This window comes from Dicentrarchus labrax, unplaced genomic scaffold (assembly GCF_905237075.1).
Source record: "Dicentrarchus labrax unplaced genomic scaffold, dlabrax2021, whole genome shotgun sequence".
Lineage (NCBI taxonomy): Eukaryota > Metazoa > Chordata > Actinopteri > Moronidae > Dicentrarchus > Dicentrarchus labrax.
Window position 1 is genome coordinate 11,408,206 of NW_026136718.1, and position 17,116 is coordinate 11,425,321.

Sequence of the window (17,116 nt, forward strand, 5' to 3'; positions counted from 1 at the left end):
CCTAGTAAATCACATCACTGAAGCAGTATTACCATAATGACTTAGTGGAGCTCAGTCCGTCAACACTGTCCCTCGTTTCAAGGGGATTGGACTAAGAAGTTGGAGGTGCCTGATCTTTATGAACTTAACTAGACACACAGGACTTTCAAGCGACCCCATCTGTGCATTTATTAACAACTCGCAGGCAATGGTGGCAATGGAAAGCAGTTGAAAACAATCAACTGAACTTTGAGGGTTAACTTCCCTACTGCTTGCGATTGCGGCACTGTGGTTGACACAGCTGCTTTGTATGTTAGCTAATTTATCAAGTAGAGACGTTAGAAAAGCGAGAGCATATTCATTTTTCTCTTTTAGGGGGGTGACATCTGTTGGGAACAGCCCAAACCTCTACAAATAGTTTTCACCAATGGGACAGATGTTTGGGTGATATAATAATCACACCAGTCACCTGGTCAACGTAAGCTCTATATTACCTAGAAATAAAAGGGTCTGATCATAACAAATACAGCTGTTAGCGAGGGAACCTAATGAGGCTAGTGGACCTCAAGGTTGAACATAGCCCCTGAGGTTAGTATCGCCAGAAAAAAACGAAAAAGGAAAAAAAGGTTGACATGGATAGTGGTACAGGATAATACAGACTTAGATTTCAACTCTGGATGGTCAAAGTTGAGGGCAATTTATTGATTACAACAGCAGTTCTCAACCTTTTTCCTTTAGGGACCCCTTTTCTCCCGCAGAGTAGACTGACAACACCCGGCATATTTTATGGATATTTCATTTTATATTAAAAACTGAAGAATTAACCCAATTAGTAACTGATTTGGATGAATTTTGAGCAGAAGTGAACCAAATGCTGAGCGTGTGTTTATTTACATGCCTTAAAATCAAGGCCTTGCAACCCCCACATAAAGCTTTGGCAACCCTTAGTGGGGACCCCCAGGTTAGGAACCACTAAATTTCAACATGATAAAAGCACAGTAATTTGCCATAGATGCTAGAAAGAAAGAAGATATAATACAGTCATTAGGGAAAAACATCTCAGAATCAGTAGGAACCACACATATTGTGAATACTACTAGGATGCCCAGGCACCTAAACACTAAGCAGTTATGCCACATGCAGTGAAGGGGAGAGGGGCACCAACAGTACACCACCCTGCCTATCTGGTAAGACCACTAGGTAAAATGGGGGGGGGAACTAAACTATACTAACAAACAAAAGAGTAAAAGCAATAAAGGTCAGATTAAACGAGGAAAAAAATGCAAAAACCATGAGCAAACCTTAGCAGCTGGCACCAACATTTCTATGGCCCATCCACCTTTTAGCTGGGTCTAGTACAAATAGAAAATCAAGGCACAGAGAGCAGCACAGCATAATAAAGGCAAATCAGCTGTGGCTATGACGACGCAGCATCTGGGAACCGAGATCTGGCTCCACGGTCAATACTACTACAATCAACCGCAGGACGTTCAAGGCAACTCAGTGGGATATCAAATCCCAACGCCCCTGTGGTGAGCTCCAGCACAACAGCTACACAGATTATGCAGCCTATTGGGCCTAGGCAACAAGTTGCTTAAAGTGTCTTCCAGGACACTAGCCTGTTCCCTAGTCACACTGGACAACATGCATCAAGACTGAGGTCCTGAATGCTACTCCTATATATTAGCTCCTAATGAGACAATGAGCTCCAGGTGTCTGCCAGTGTGAGAGACAGAGGGTGGAGCTTCTAAAGAGAGCAAAAACTGAGATGGTGGCATTAATAGTGAGGAAACGCGGGTGTCATTTATCAAGTGGCGTGTGTTTTTTCTAAATGTACCACACCTCCACAAGTGCAACGAATGTATATTTGGCATCATTGGAAACCTAATTGATAATAGGAATTTGATCATTCTTAATTCACACAGTTTATTCTCACATCTTTTACTCTGTAGTGTCTCTATGGGGTTCTCCATAATATAAAAGAACACAGTTACATGGTGAGATGCAATACTATGCGCTGTCACATTGGGTGTGATAAATAACAATTTACTGGATCATTTAGTCTCAAAGTGTTGTGGTATCACACAAAGAAGCAGTTTGCTTTTTATGTTATTTTTTTATTTCACACTACAGTCGACATACACACATTCTGTGCAGCTTCTTATGCAGCTCTGTGGTGTATTATTGTGCAGATAATAATACAAGTAAATACAGTGGCGGTTTTGGGCAGGGGCGAAGCGGGCAGCCACCCAGGGCGGCATTTTTTCATGACACATGGGGGGGGGGGCAGCATGACAAGCACTTAAAAAAAAGAAATCTTGGAGGGGGTCTCGCCCAGGGTGTCATTCAAGATAGAACCGCCACTGAGTAAATAGGTTGCATAACCAAAGTAATCATAACAAATAACACTGATCTGTACATATATTAGAATACCCCTATTTAAAATTAAAAAGCACGAAGCTGTGCAGTATGTCATTAGTAACTGACGTTGCTTACTGACGCTGTGGAAGCAAGGAAACCTCATTTGGCAGATGTGGCTCCTCCGTCCTCGTGTCTCTTCCTCGTTATCTCTGTCTCACCTTCTCGCTGGGAGGAGATAAGACAAGACTGGAAAAGAAGAAATCGAGGGAAACAAGAAAACGCGTTAGCATAATTGAAAGCACTGTTAAAGTTCTCTTAGCACTCTTAAATTAAAAAAAAAATCATTTGAAACATAGCAACAACAATTTGTTTTCTTGTTTTCTTACACTCCTCTTGAAACATTTTACTTCTGTTCCAAAGTTGCACAAAATAACTTTCATCACTCTAACATTTTAATGTCTTCGGAAGAGTACAGCTGCTTCAGAGTGTGAAGTTTTTTTTAATCATACCTGTGCGGGTTTATTATTCGTAAATCCTCTGTCAGTTTTATGGTGTTTTATTAGCTACTCTTTGCACTTCCATCTATGTTTTATGACCACGTACATGCCACTAAAAGGGATGTAAATGGAAGACCGTGATGGATTCTAATGGATACTACAGAAAGTGGACCATAAGCTGTCACTCACGGAATGGAAAGTAGTAGATTCGCAGTGGCATACCTCATCTTGTTTTATTTTGGGAGGAAACTTTTTGTCTTGAATCTCTTGATGTGGTGATGCAGCTCTTTTTCTCTGCTGCTGTTGTCTCCATTTGTTTTCTCTTGCTCCAGACACAATTAACTGAGAAGGAGAGAGGCTTGTTGGAGAGCAACAGGGGAAAAAAACACAATGTTGGTAAGTGCCGGGCCTTATTAATGAAGTGAATCTTCATCCAGTCACACACAACAAATAAATGGCCGCCCCCTTGAAGCTCTTAATCGGCCCATTAGTCTTCGAGCCACCGCAGCCTCCTCTTTTTTTTCCCGTCTTTGGCTTGTTCCCTTCAGACCAGACCAGATACATCCATCACCCCGTATTTGCATGCCGACCACACACGCTGACAGAGCTGAGTGCACAGCTGGAGATGCTACATCATATTTAGTCCCTTACTTGTGCAATAAACACTGTTCTCCATATCTCAAGCCCCTCTCATTTCTCTCTGTCCATCATTTAAATACTCGCATTACTCCTTCTTTTCACAAGTAACCTGGAAACCCATCTGTTCAAGAAGCTCTATTACATCTCCTTTACTTGCACTAGAAATACTCCTGTCTTGTTGTAATACTTCATTTCCTTGCACTTCTTTATCCTACGTGATCATTTTTGGAAAGAGTTTTGTTCCATCTGTTGTCAGGCTGCTGTGACTTTTATTTGCTGATCTATGAATTCAATCTTGTTCTGTGACTCACTGTAAACTGAAGAGAGCGTCTAAGTGACTGAAATGAAAGATGAATACGCTAAGTAATGACAGGGTTTGCTCTTCTGAGTCAGCCTAATTAATCACCAGACGGCGTCCTGTGTGGTTTAAAGAGCTGCACAAACACAGAGTCATACTCTCAGAGAGCTGGCATGCTTATCTGTATGTGACCTGCGCTTATTTTCCCTCCATTTTCCTTCCATTTCTCAGCTGCCGCACGCTGCACCCTCTGCTAATTCAGCCGCTTAAAATCTCATTTCCGACACAATTAGCCTTTAGCCCATCCAAGTGCCGTCGCCTGTGGTTTTTTTTTTTTTTTCTTTCATCCTTTGTGAACATTTCCTCTTTCACTCCCTGATAAAGATCATTATTGAGGTTACTGAAAAGGAGTTTTGATCATTTACAGGAGAAAACATATTAAAGGGCCTTTTAGCAGGCCCATTAGGAGACTGTTGAAGCCCTTGCTTGTTGCCACGCCAGGGTTATCAATGCTACAGGGAGCCTTTAATTCATTCCTTTGCCAGAAGTTTTTTAATTACATTTGAAGGGAGAGATTTCACTGCGGCAGAGCCCGGCCCTGCTGCTGTTATTTATTTTTTGTGAAACTCTTAACTGCAGAGCTTGCAAAACGAGGATGCTCATCATTTTTACTTTGCAGGCTAGTCACAACATAATTTTACTGCGTCTGCTCTGCAGCTGCCTCTAAATGGGTTTATTTTTCAAATGCACATTTGGGTAATTTTTGTTTGGCTAAGGGCACAAAGTGTGTGTGTGTGTGTGTGTGTGTGTGTGTGTGTGTGTGTTTAAGTTAAGTTTCTGAGAGGAGTCATTCAGCTACCTGATTATGTTTATTATCAACTTTTATCAAAGTCCTCAACATCACAGGCTTTTAAAGTGGACCGGTGATCCCAATGTCAGTTGCATTATCTCAGAACAGCCATTGTTTAGGATAACTGTTTTTAGCTTATGGTTTTCTAAACTATTCTCTACTGTTTTCTTTACTATTTTCTCAGGTTTTTATTAGTTTATTAATGTTGTTGTGTTTGTCATAATGGCACTAAAGTTTTAAAACTCAATGCTGATTCCCTAAGCAGCCAGTGCTGAAGGATCCTTGAGCAGGAACTTCCACCTGCTTTATAGTCACTCCTGTCTGTTTGCCAATCATCCTGAAGAGAGAACTGCAACTGAAGAACAATTAAAAAACAAATAAACAGCCACAGTCCATCCCAACATGAAGTGAAATATAATGATCACACCAGGTACACTAACAGCAATATAAAACAAATCATTTTGGTGTAAATCTGCATTGTATCTCTTACTTTTTAATTTCATTAAATGGTCTGCTTTCAAGTCTAAGTCAAGTCTCAAGTCACGAATATCAAGTCAAAGTCAAGTCATACAAGTCTCCTAAAGTCCTGAAGTTTTTCAAGTCGAGTCTGACTTGAGTCCCCCACTCGGATATGCTTCGGTCTGTTAGTCTTCGGCCTAAAAATGACATTGATTGGATTTTGCTGGTGGTTTCTAGGATTCCTATCCAACTTTTATACAGTCCCTTCTATCCATGAATTTCAATGGAAATCTGATGGTTTTGAGATAATTTGCTGACTGAGAGGCAAACTTAATAAGTCTTAGAGGTCAGATAGCAAAATCTTTGCATTCAAAGTCACTCAACTTCAGGTAAAAGCTTCAGTTCGTCACGTGTGAGCGCTCAGCAGATTAAACTCACGTGCATGCTGTGTCTCACTTTCTCCACCTGCCTAATGACTGCTATTTCCTGTTGCGACTGGGTGTATAGGGTGTTGAGCAAGACAGGAGCATGTCGACGTATGCAGGGATGAGGCCCGAGAGGCGTGTGATTGCAGAGCTGTGGGTAATTATGCACCGAGAACTCAGGTGATGCCAGGTGAGGCATCAGGAAGCCACCACAGCGGAAGACGTGCGAGTGGGGAGGAGGTTCTGGAGGGTTTTGTTGAAAAAAAAAAAGAGAGAAAGAAGAGACTTACAGGTACATAAGTGGGGTGAAAAACAACAAATAAGAGAAGCAGCATTGCAGTGAACCTTTGACGGAGCTGTTGTCAAATCAGATTGCTCCTTTTCCAACAGAAGTCCTGCCTTCCTGTTCCCCGCCCTCCTGTCCAGTCTGATTTTTTCACATGTGCAACGTTTCTGTCCCCTGTCCTCTGGCCTATGAAATACAGGGTTGTCCTGAACACCACTTCAGTGAGAGGGTACTGGGGAAATAGACTGACTACATGCACAAGTGTTGGAACTATATAAAAAAAAAGGAGCTTCTCCTTTGCCATGGTTTGTACCCATGTTTTAATTCTTTAGTTCAAATAAAAACTGAGAGGATGGAGGGTTCATATCTAAGAAAGATCTGAAATTCAGGGTCCTGACTTTCTCTTTCATGTGTGTGAATCACCTTCTGAGTTTTTTTGTACCAGACCTCACCCTCACACACTTTTGGGGCTATTACAGAGACACTTACCCTAACCACTAATTGCCTAACCCTAACCTTGACCACAGATCTTCCTGTCTTCCGGCGTACTTGTCCCTTTTAGCTGCCACCCATCACGGTCAGACCAACCACCACCCCCACTGAGCTGTCTTCAGACCCAGGAATGTCCCAATCATGTTTCCCGATCAGAGTCATTTGATAGTGAGTATCTTCTACAGAGGCGAGCTACATATCCGCAACAGCCTACAATTAAGCCCTGAATAAAACTCAGTCAGTCAAAGGAAATACAACATTGTACACAACACAACAGTTTCTCAACACTAGAGTAACCTCTGTCATGCCTGAAAACAAAGTAATGAAAGCCTGGTGGCCCTATGTGCAAAAAAAAACCAAAACGTAATGAAGTGCCTTGTAGGGTGCTCTTAAGTTTTAATGGAGAAAAACATGATGAAGTGCCCTAGGGTCCCCTTCCAGTGGAGAAACTAACAGTCACATAACACCAACTCAGCCATGATGACGAACCCTAATGTGACAAAAAAAATAATATCTGTGTCTGCTGCTTCCCAGAAGAGACACCATTTTGTGTGCGTGTGTGTATCTGATTTATTTATGGAAATGTGCCTGTGTTTCGTGCATTTGATAAATTTGCATTAACATGCTCTGTTTCTGCATGTTTGTGTATGTGCCCTTATGCTTTTTTATTCCTGTCAGTGCCCTTGACCAAGTCCCTGTGTGCTGCACAGTGGCTGCCTACCGCTCCTAACGCTTAGAATGGATTAAATGCAGAGAGCGAACTTCGTGTAAGATTGTGTATGTGACAATAAACTTGATTAGATTTTTGATTATGTGTTTGTGTGTATGTGTCTGCATCATGCAGACTGCATATTTGTGTGTGTTTACTTGTGTGTTTGTTAATGTGAGAGAGAATGAAGAGAGATTTCTTTCCCATAATTAAAAAAGCTAAGATGGAGGAGGAAAGGGAACACCAATTATCTTCCTCTCCCTGCTCGCCACACCTGCGCTGCTATTGCAGGGATTTCATTTGAATAAAACTGAATTTAATCAGCTTTACAGAGAAAGTGGTGCATGTGTGTGGTGTTTGTGTGCGCCATCAAGGCTCCAGGGGTCAACATTAACAACCAGGGAGTTAATACAAGAAAAACACATTTGGGTTTGTTGACAAGAGAGCGACTCTTGTCAAAGGAACAAATATGTTTTCATTGTCAACTGAGTCAGCAGGAGAAAAAAAATCTGCGTCCTTCCCGTCTTCACACAAAGACTGTTGGCCAACAGAGGGCACCAAAGCAGAAACTGTGCACTATGGAAAAAAATGCTTGTAAAAAACCATTTCAGTTGATCAATATAACATAACTGGACAGCATGCAACTTGCAGAACAAATGTGTGTTTTATTAAATGTCCTTGATCTGGTTGCCTTTATTGCAGGCTCTTATTCTCTACTCACTTTCTATCATCTGAAATTGGAATAATGGTATTCCATTAGAAAGCCAGGATTCAAATTTATTCAAACCTTGAAACACACACATGCCTTGCTCCAATATATAGTTAAGCAAAACATTAACTTGTAACCAGCCTCAGGGCAGTAAGTAAAACAACGGACGTACAAGTTGGAATAGTCACATAATAGTGACTTACAGTGAGTGTGTGAACTGGGTAATAGTAAATGCTACAACATTATTTACCAGATAAATGTGCTTGCACTTATTTCACTGGTCACTCAGTACGTTGCTGGATGACACTGAAGTATTCTATGCCAAAAGAACCAATTTTTTTCTCCTCACTTAATAACATAGGCCAAAGTACTATTTTCAGGCGGTACTCTAATCTAGTGATAACTGAGCAACTCATCTGGAGCAGTTAGAGGTTTCAACATCAATTCTGACAAAATATAAAAAATTAATTAACTTGAAAAAGTAGATCATCTGACACTGGAGGACAAGACAAAAATGTCATGCAGACTGCTTCAGACCGGACAGCTTCTTCTGTTATTTGCAGCATGTGTGCATCAAGCAGCAAGAGCTGACCAAGGAAGAGTAAACAGAGAATGCTCAGAGCATCAAATGTAGCATCTTAAAATGTATGAGAAAGCAGTGCTGAAGGACAATAGCAAATGCAATGAGTCTGATCATTTTAATTGGAAGGTTTAAAGTAATCAACTACACACTTTGACTATGTAATGAAAGGAAACCCCATTATATAAAATAACATTGACCATCTTAAGAAATGTGGAACCACAGTCCCACAAATCCCTGCAAAATGGATTACCACCATTCACTCCTCTTCCAGCATGTCTCATGGCAAAAACGTGACACTGACATGGTATTCTTTAGTGCAGTGGTTCCCAACCTTTTTTCCTTGAAGCCCCCCTTGCCTGTGTCCAAGACAAGTCAGGCCCCCCCAACCCCAACCCCTACCCGCATACATGCACTAAAAGAATAAAATATATATATATTGAAAATATGTTTCAATTTGGATTATACAGAGTTTTGATTATCTTAATTATATTAAGATAATTATATTAATTGGGTGTGTTATTGGGATTTTATGAATAAAATTTTTGTAAATAATAATTTTGGTAACCTCACAACCTCAGCAGACAAAGTTGTGCGCACCCCCTGGTTGGGAACCACTGCTTTAGTGGGTCGATTACATACATGAGACTGGGCTGCCTCGTCCATAACATAACTCATATTGTAGGATGCAATTTTTTTTATTGTTGGACACGTGGCTGAAAACATGGCAACATTTTCCCTTTAATCCCACAAAAACAACAAAATCAAAGAAATGTGGACATATTTCACTGCTGTTTTCATTCTGACAAGTATGCAGGTTATAAGAGTCCAAATACAAAACTTAATTACATCCTATTTTAAAACTGTCATCATTTAATTCATTATTTAGAGTGTGACACATTAAAGACTCTCTGTATAAAAAAGTTCTTCAGCGGGTTTGTATCTGTAAAAATGAACCATAATTTGTTTTACTTGTTAGAACAGGTGTCACAATCTCATTTCAGAAAGGAATTTTCTTCTACTTTCATGTCTACACACACACACACACACACACACACACACACACACTCTACTCACACACTGACACGCCTAGCTACCTATCAGGCTAACACCATGTTTGATGTATTAACAGTAAAATAGGGCCAAATCCATCATTTTGAAAGCGTAGGTGACATCTCATTCAAATGGCAGATCTCATTTTGCAAAACGAAACATCCGATCCACACACAGAATCGATTTACTCCAGCTGTTATCAAAGCCGCTGTGAACATCAATCTGTGCAGAGAGCTACATCTGCAGCGCTGATGCAACAGATGATGAGCCAGCAGCGCAGAAGCTGAAAATGGAGACATCAACCTTCACTATATCTGATTGGCTGTCCCTCCTTAAACATCTGACAGAGAAGCACCCCGGGAGAAACCACCCCTCACTGCGCCGACATGTCCTCATCAGCCCTCCTTCCGTCTCTTCCTGCGTCAACGCCTGGATCATTATCACATCCAACACCCCAAACCACAGACCCCTGTCGGTGAGGTGCATTTGCTTTTCCTGCTAATTGAAAGTAACAAAACACTTCTTCCTCACTTGCAAACTCACTTCGCATTCTGAATGTGAGGTGTTCCTCGTGGGTACGTCTAACACGCCAAACTAAAACCCTAAGCTTGTTGTTTACTTTTTCAGTGAGGAATCTGTGAAACTTACAGAACATCTAAGAGGTTTATGTAAGCAAGACTGGACTTCAGGATTCTTTTAGATATGGAGGAACTTCAACTTCAAAAGACTCTGTGTATCCATTTCTCTGTGGAAACGGAGCACATCATCTTCGTTCTATGAGTTGGATTCTTATTAGTCTTCAGATGACAGCCACTAGTCCTCGTCAGATTCAGGCTTTTAAAAATAGACAGCCATTAGTCAACGCAGTCCCAATTTCTGGCACAAAAGCAGCTGAAACAAACAGTAACAACTAAACTGAAACAATCAGCATAAACAAACTACAGCCACAATAACAAAATATTCAATCATGTCTGATACCTTAACTTAGTTGTTGTGTCAACTCATCAGCTCCAATCTGCTCAGTGAAGCGCTTAAAAAAATCATTATCACGTTAATTTATAGACATGAATATGATTTTAATATTGATTTAATATACTATCTAGAAGAGTGCACTCAGTAATCGAGCAGCTACCACTGCCAGATGAAACCAGTGGAGAGTTTTTGTATAGTATACACAGTTTTCTGTGAAATACATAGAATATCATGGTATTGTAACTAAGTGTCATGGGTTCGCCAAACTGTATTAACTTAATAAGGATATGAACTTATAGGTAGCCTAATTATACGTGTATCTCAGTGAAAGTGACAGAAGGACATGGACACACTGCCGCCAAACTACATCCAATAAAGTGCTTGTTGTTGCCACTGACAGGCACAGATTGTTGTTGTAAGTGTCTGACAATATTGTGGAAAAGATCCCTACAGAGACTTTGTGTTTAACCAGAAACAGGTGTAATATTTTTACCCATTTTAATTTTACAGTGTATATCATTGTAACTTAATTCAAAGTGGATAGAAACAAAATAAAACTCACCAAAACTGTCTTTGTTAGTCTTACCACACATCCAGCAACAACCAACACTGGTTTGGTTAAAATCAAGGCTTAATTCACCGACTTAGATGAGAAAAACAGCAGTTTTAGAGAGGAACTCACATGAACTAACATGCACGCATGGCCAGACTGGATTTGTATACAAAGCACAGACAGCAACACAGGCAAAGGGAGTCTGACGTCATTCTCTGCTCAAGAGCCCAGCATAAAATAATGCGAATGAATGCCAACACACAGTGAAACAGTTTCTGAGCCTGGGTTGCTCGGGAAACAAAGTGCAGCACAAGTAGCGTCGAAGGACTAAACCTTCATGACAACAAAAAGATGCAGCTGCCTCATCAACCTCCTTGTGAACAACAGCTCTTTTCCTCCCTCTTCAAAACAAACATGTTGACGTGAGAGACGTCACATTGCGACAGCTCTTGTAACTCCTGCCTGTGGATCTACACCCAACATTGGCCAATGACGTGTACACATACTTTACAACCCCTTTTAACTTGAGTGCATCAGTGTTCATTCTTCCAAATAAGCCGTAGCTGCCTGGAAGCACTGCCCTCTATTCCTCCATCATTAAAGCTAAATTCATTACTTCAACAAAAGGCCACAGCCTTTTTTCCCCTCCTTGTCCTTCCTGCAGTGGCTGCTGCTGCTGCTGCTGCATGTCACCACACAGTTACTTTACAAATGGAGTCGGGCATACACATAATTAAAACCAAGATGCTAAGACATAATTCTTAATTAAGCGCTAATGTGATAAAGTGCTATAGCAGGACGAAACTCTCCTTTAAGGGAAGGGAGGCCTTTGTAATGAGGTGATTAATGGACTTAAGGGCGGAAGAAGATGTAATTGGCTGGTCGTCCCTCCCAGCTGTAGAGCAGGACACGGTTTGTCGTCTGCTGCAGAGGGTGGCTTGCAGAACAGAAAAGTGCAGCCCATCTGCAAGAAAAAGGCCTCTTTAATCACAAATGACTCTCAATTGCAAATATCTAAATAGATTACGTTTGCAATTCTTTGCTTCAGTCACGTGGTGTTGGGTTCATCGCAAGGACACCATGCGCAACCCAGCGTGGTTTCCCCAGCACGGACCGTCATAAACAGTAAGGTAACAGGTTTATTCAGACTTAAAAGGTTAATATACTCAAAAAGAAATGCTGTTCAGAGTGTCTGAAATTGGGGGTATTACAGTATTTCAACGCATTTGTTCTCACCGGCAGCAACCTGGAATAGCAGGAATGCACAGTGGCCACTTATGTTATTATGAGCGCCAGCTTGTTATTGGAAATATCTAGTCAGCTTATGTGGCAGCAACAAAATGCACAAAGGCATGCAGACACAGTCAAAAGGTTCTATTGTTGTTCAGACCAATAATCAGAATGGGGAAGAAATGTGATCTTAAGTGGAATGATTGTCGGTAGCATGCCGGGGTGGTTCAGAGGCTACAGTGGGCTCACTAAAACTGGACAGCATAAGATGGAAAGATGTCACCTGGTATAAAGAATCTGGATATCTTGGTGAGGGGTATATTTTCTTGGCACACATTGAGCTCCTTAATACCAATTAAGTAGTTACGTTTAAATACTACATAGTGTTGTTGCTGTCCACGTGAATCCCTTTACGGCTGCAGTCTATCCATCTTGTGATGGCAGGATAACGTGCCACATCATAAAGCACACGTCCCACTCAAGCTGGTTCCAGGAACATGACATTGAGTTAAGTGTACTCTAGTGGCCTCCACAGTTAAAAGATCTAATTCCAGAAGAGCATGTTTGAGATGTGGTGGAATGGGAGATTCCCAAATGAGTCGATAAATATGTAACGACTGCAATCAAGTCAAGATGGACCAGATTAAATATGGAACTATTTAATTAATTAAAGAAGTAATGCTGTTCTGGATGCTAGAAAAAATATCCAATGGGTACATGAGGCTAATTATTACAATTATATTACAATGTAGTTGTGCATAGTTAAAGTGAAACCATTATGTGGCATGCAACCCAGGAGAACATTTTACAAAAACCAAACAAACAAAAAAAAGAATCACGAAGAAATAGTACATTGTCCTGCTTGCCTAATCCAACTAAAAACACAAGGAGAAATCACTTCGGTGTACGTAAATGTAAGGTCAGGCACATTTTACATTGACGAAAATGCTACTGCTCCAGCTAGTACTCCAGCCAGTCCCTCCTCTGGTACAAGGCAGCTAGAAAACATCTCTTCTTACTTCCTAACAGGCTCATGGGGTAGATGTGGAGACTGTGCAGCCCCGTCAAGATGTAGCATTAAGAGCAGGGCTAGTACTAGCACAAGTACATTTCTCCTGGCTTTCAGTTTCAGTCAGTGTATTGATAGTCCCACCCTCCTCTTTGCTGGGTAAATTTGGATCAGAACTTTCCCTCATTTTGTGTTTTACAGAGGCTCAGTGTCCTAACCAGTGTCTTGAAAGTCTCTGCAGATCTTGAAAAGCAGATGGCAAACAGAGCTGATCTGCAGAAAAATTTTATTAAATTTAGATTTTTTTTGATTTTCCAGTTGGTTCCAAATTAACATTAAGAATAACAAGGGGAACTGTTAACATACAGAAAATAAAGCTGCACTGATTCATGAGGGGACCTTGGATATACAATCTTAATAACCCTCATCATAAGGGTTGTAAATGATGCAGAGCAGCGCATTGCCTGAATCATGATTTTTTAACTGCAGACAACAGCTGCTACTTTAATTTGGCCTTGTAAGCTAAAGACTTGCTTGTTTGGCTTGTTTAAAAAATGTTTGAATTGTTTTGGTACATGTCATGGCAGTCATAGACTAAACAAACTAAAGATGGATCATAACCAAACTTTAACTACATCTATAAAGAAAGTTTGGCCCATCAGTGAGGCAGCTGTGAATGCAAAACTAAAGAACGGTGGAGAGATCTGCACAGGAGGGACTGATGTCAGCAAGTGAGCAAATAACTGTGACACCTCAAGGGCTTTTAAAACCTGTCCACAGGTGACTTCTATAAAGTAATTGTCCTTGGAGCCTGCGTGGGTGGACCTACAGCTAGAATACACAGACTGAAGCTTGGATTAATGCTGCCATAACACGTAGTTACCAGTAGTACCTGGTTACTTGATTAGTTAAAACACAATATCCAACAATTTTGACAATCAATAAATCATTATTAATAATTTAGCAAAAGATAATGGCAACATTTTCTATTTCCAGGTTCTCGAATATGATGCTCTTATTTTTATTTTGTACTATTCTTAAATGAATATCTGTGGGGGTTTTTGGCTTTACACACAGAATAAGTAGTTTAACCTTGGGTTCGGACAAATTCTGAGCGCAGTTTTTGGTCTGTTTTCTGACATTTTATCAACTAAATAATGATCAAAAAATGTAATTAAAAAGATTAAATATAATGGTCGGTTGCAGCTCTAAACTGGAAATGGGACATAAAGACAAACCCATGAAAGTCCATCACTGGAGCAATAAAAATGTGTAACATGTTAACAGATGGACAATCTGTGACTGTAAATTTAACATGATGTTTTATACATTACAGACTTTGGGAGCTTCATCGTTATACAGGTAGTTTATTATTATTATGTTTTAGAAAACGAGTCATTGGAAGCTTCTTGAGAAAATCTTCTCATTAGCTCCAAAGCTGAAATGAGATTCAGGTGGCAGCAGGTGAATGATGAGGCAACTTCTGTGCAGCTGAACAACTTTATCTTGAAATCCAAACATGTTTGAAAATGTTTGTGTTGTGGACTACACAAATATTATGTCTGTGGATTTAATTGTACCACCACTAAAATGTTTTTATGGTTTCATGTTTTTCTAGGCTTCAAAACAACATGACCATTGCAGCCACAGGAGCCTGCTTACCATTTGAAACAGTTTACAAATGTCACTCACAATTCTTGTCCTCTCTACTCTAATGAAAATGTTATTTAACATCCCGCGTTAAAGGAATTCACAGCTTTCATGGAAAATCCAACCCCAAACCACCCAAATCCTGCCTTATGAAAGAACAAAGCAGCTTAATGTTGCTTCTGTTTCTCCCTGAATATTCTGCTGTTTAAAACTAAAAGTCATGCTTAGAAACAGTGGTGGCGATAAGCTGCAGGATTTGCTGAATTTTGCTCACCACCACAGATGCTTTGATAGGGTTATATCCAGAAAGAAATCTTACCTGTAGAGTCTTAAGAGTCGACCACGAGAGGTGAATGTGAAGGAGAAACTCAACCTCTATACCAGCCCCAAATAATAAACAATGCCTGTGTGGTTTTGAAAAGGAAAATGTGCAACTTTAAACAGGGAAAACAAATCAAAGATTTTCAAATGTAGTAAAAATTAATTGAGGAATATAATTTATCTTGTGTCTCATATCTATTGTGAGGTCCTATTAACTATTTGCTGCTCTTCTGGTTGTATTTCTAGACATCCCCTACTGCCAAAGCTTAAAACCTTTCATTATTTCAATACAATTGATCTTACTAATCAACTTATTAGCTGCATTCAGTGAAACAATTAGCTGGTGGATAGTGAGCTTTAGTAAAAGACAGATGTTGACAGCAGTTTAGTGGTGTCTTGGCAGGTGGGATACTGTGGCTGCCACTTGTACCATACCTATAGGTTTAGGTAGATATAAGGCCCAGGGTTGGGTATATACTATACTATATATACTCTACTATACACTATATAACTACGTATATGCGTCATCACTACTTCCTTGGTTTGTCAGTGAGGTCTATGGAAGTGATATAATGCTGTTTTAAAAACAAAACAAAACAAAACAAAAAAACAAGTTGCTGTTAGGTTTTTTGAAATACAACTTTTTAATACTTTGAATGACACCAACAAAATTCCATTAACCTCCTGTAGTGGGTTTGCAGAGGTTTCATACACATATATCTTAAGACTTTGGTAAAGCCAAAAATATCTGCAACTTGGGATAGGTAGGAAAATATGTTTTTGTGATTCAGATAAACCACAAAAAGTGTAATCTCTTCTATAAAATCCAAACCTGTTTTTGATACAATTCATGGTCAACCGCCCAATGTTATTTCCATTGTGTTACATCTCTATATTGTAGTTTTCATTGTTTGTGGCGGGGTCTGCCATTCCCACGTCTCACTTCTTACTGTTCACTCTCCTAACACCATATCAGAGCTTTATTAAATTATTGCTAATGCAAACTGACACCAACAGATGTCGCAACATCAACCAGGACCGAAATCTTAAGTTAACTTATAGCGATATATCTATTGTCATCTGGTCATTACTGACACAAGATCTGGTCAAATTTTGTCCGCGTATTCTCTTATTCACACATTGTTTCGGGAGATTCAGCAAAGGAAGAAGTTCCACCATCTAATTACTGCCTTCAGGAAAGCTTCTGATTAAAAGTCTCCTTCTTTTTCAATGTAGTCAAATCCCCTTTTAGCTCGAGGCTTTTACCTTGGAAATTACAGGGATGGTTTTGTAGAACTAAAATCACCAACACATTCAACAGTTGCTTAGTGACTGGAGGTGACATTTGCCTATGAATGAGCAAGACAGTGGACAAACACATACATCTAGACATGTGAACAAATGGCCAGAGATCCAGACCAGACAGCTTGGCTTCCTCGCCTGCCAACATGGAAGCTCCAGAGCTGTAGCTGGTTCTTGGCCCAGTAAGTAAAGGTTGTCTGTTGGCTTTTCTCTCTGCTTTATACTTCACGACTCAACCTGGCAACCTCCGCACCAATCAGGCCGCTGCGCCACCGTGACAAAAAGCTTGACAAGGAGTGATGGCAGAAAGCCCCAGTGGAGAGAGAGGCTGATCCAAAACTAGACGGACACAACTGCCAATGCTGTATCTCCATCCTCGTCAAAGTGTCCTGCAGCTTTCCAAAACCTGACGCAGGGTTTGACCTCTGAACCCTTTTTATTGGCATCTAGCGGTGAAATTGCAAATTGCAATGGGGAATAAGAACAGGCTGTGAAATGTGTAGAAGAAACTACAGTGGCCACCCTGACAGCAATTCTTAAATTTGGTGATTATGTAATGAAAACATACATTAGTATTATATTCCATTTCTGACACACTGGACCTTTAAGGTTTCAGATCACCATTACGTTGTTGAGCTCCAGCAGCAACATTTACCTGAGAAAACACCTCCTGCAGAAATCAGTCATCATCATCATTTACAATTCTTTGTGCAAAATAAATGATGATTATGTGTGTAATTCA

General features: G+C 40.3%; 1 long non-coding RNA gene across 2 annotated transcripts in view; it reads right to left on the bottom strand.

Annotated features, from left to right (window-relative positions):
• LOC127350006 (uncharacterized) overlaps positions 1 to 17,116 on the bottom strand; it is a 53,077-nt gene that overhangs the window by 10,175 nt on the left and 25,786 nt on the right. Inside the window, exons 2-3 of one of the 2 annotated variants that reach the window (XR_007880508.1) lie at positions 3,060 to 3,179; positions 2,476 to 2,586 (exon numbers count right to left, since the gene is read on the bottom strand). This is a non-coding gene — a long non-coding RNA (uncharacterized LOC127350006). Of the gene's footprint in view, positions 1 to 2,475; positions 2,587 to 3,059; positions 3,196 to 17,116 lie in introns of both variants that reach the window. The other variant, XR_007880507.1, reaches the window with a different exon arrangement.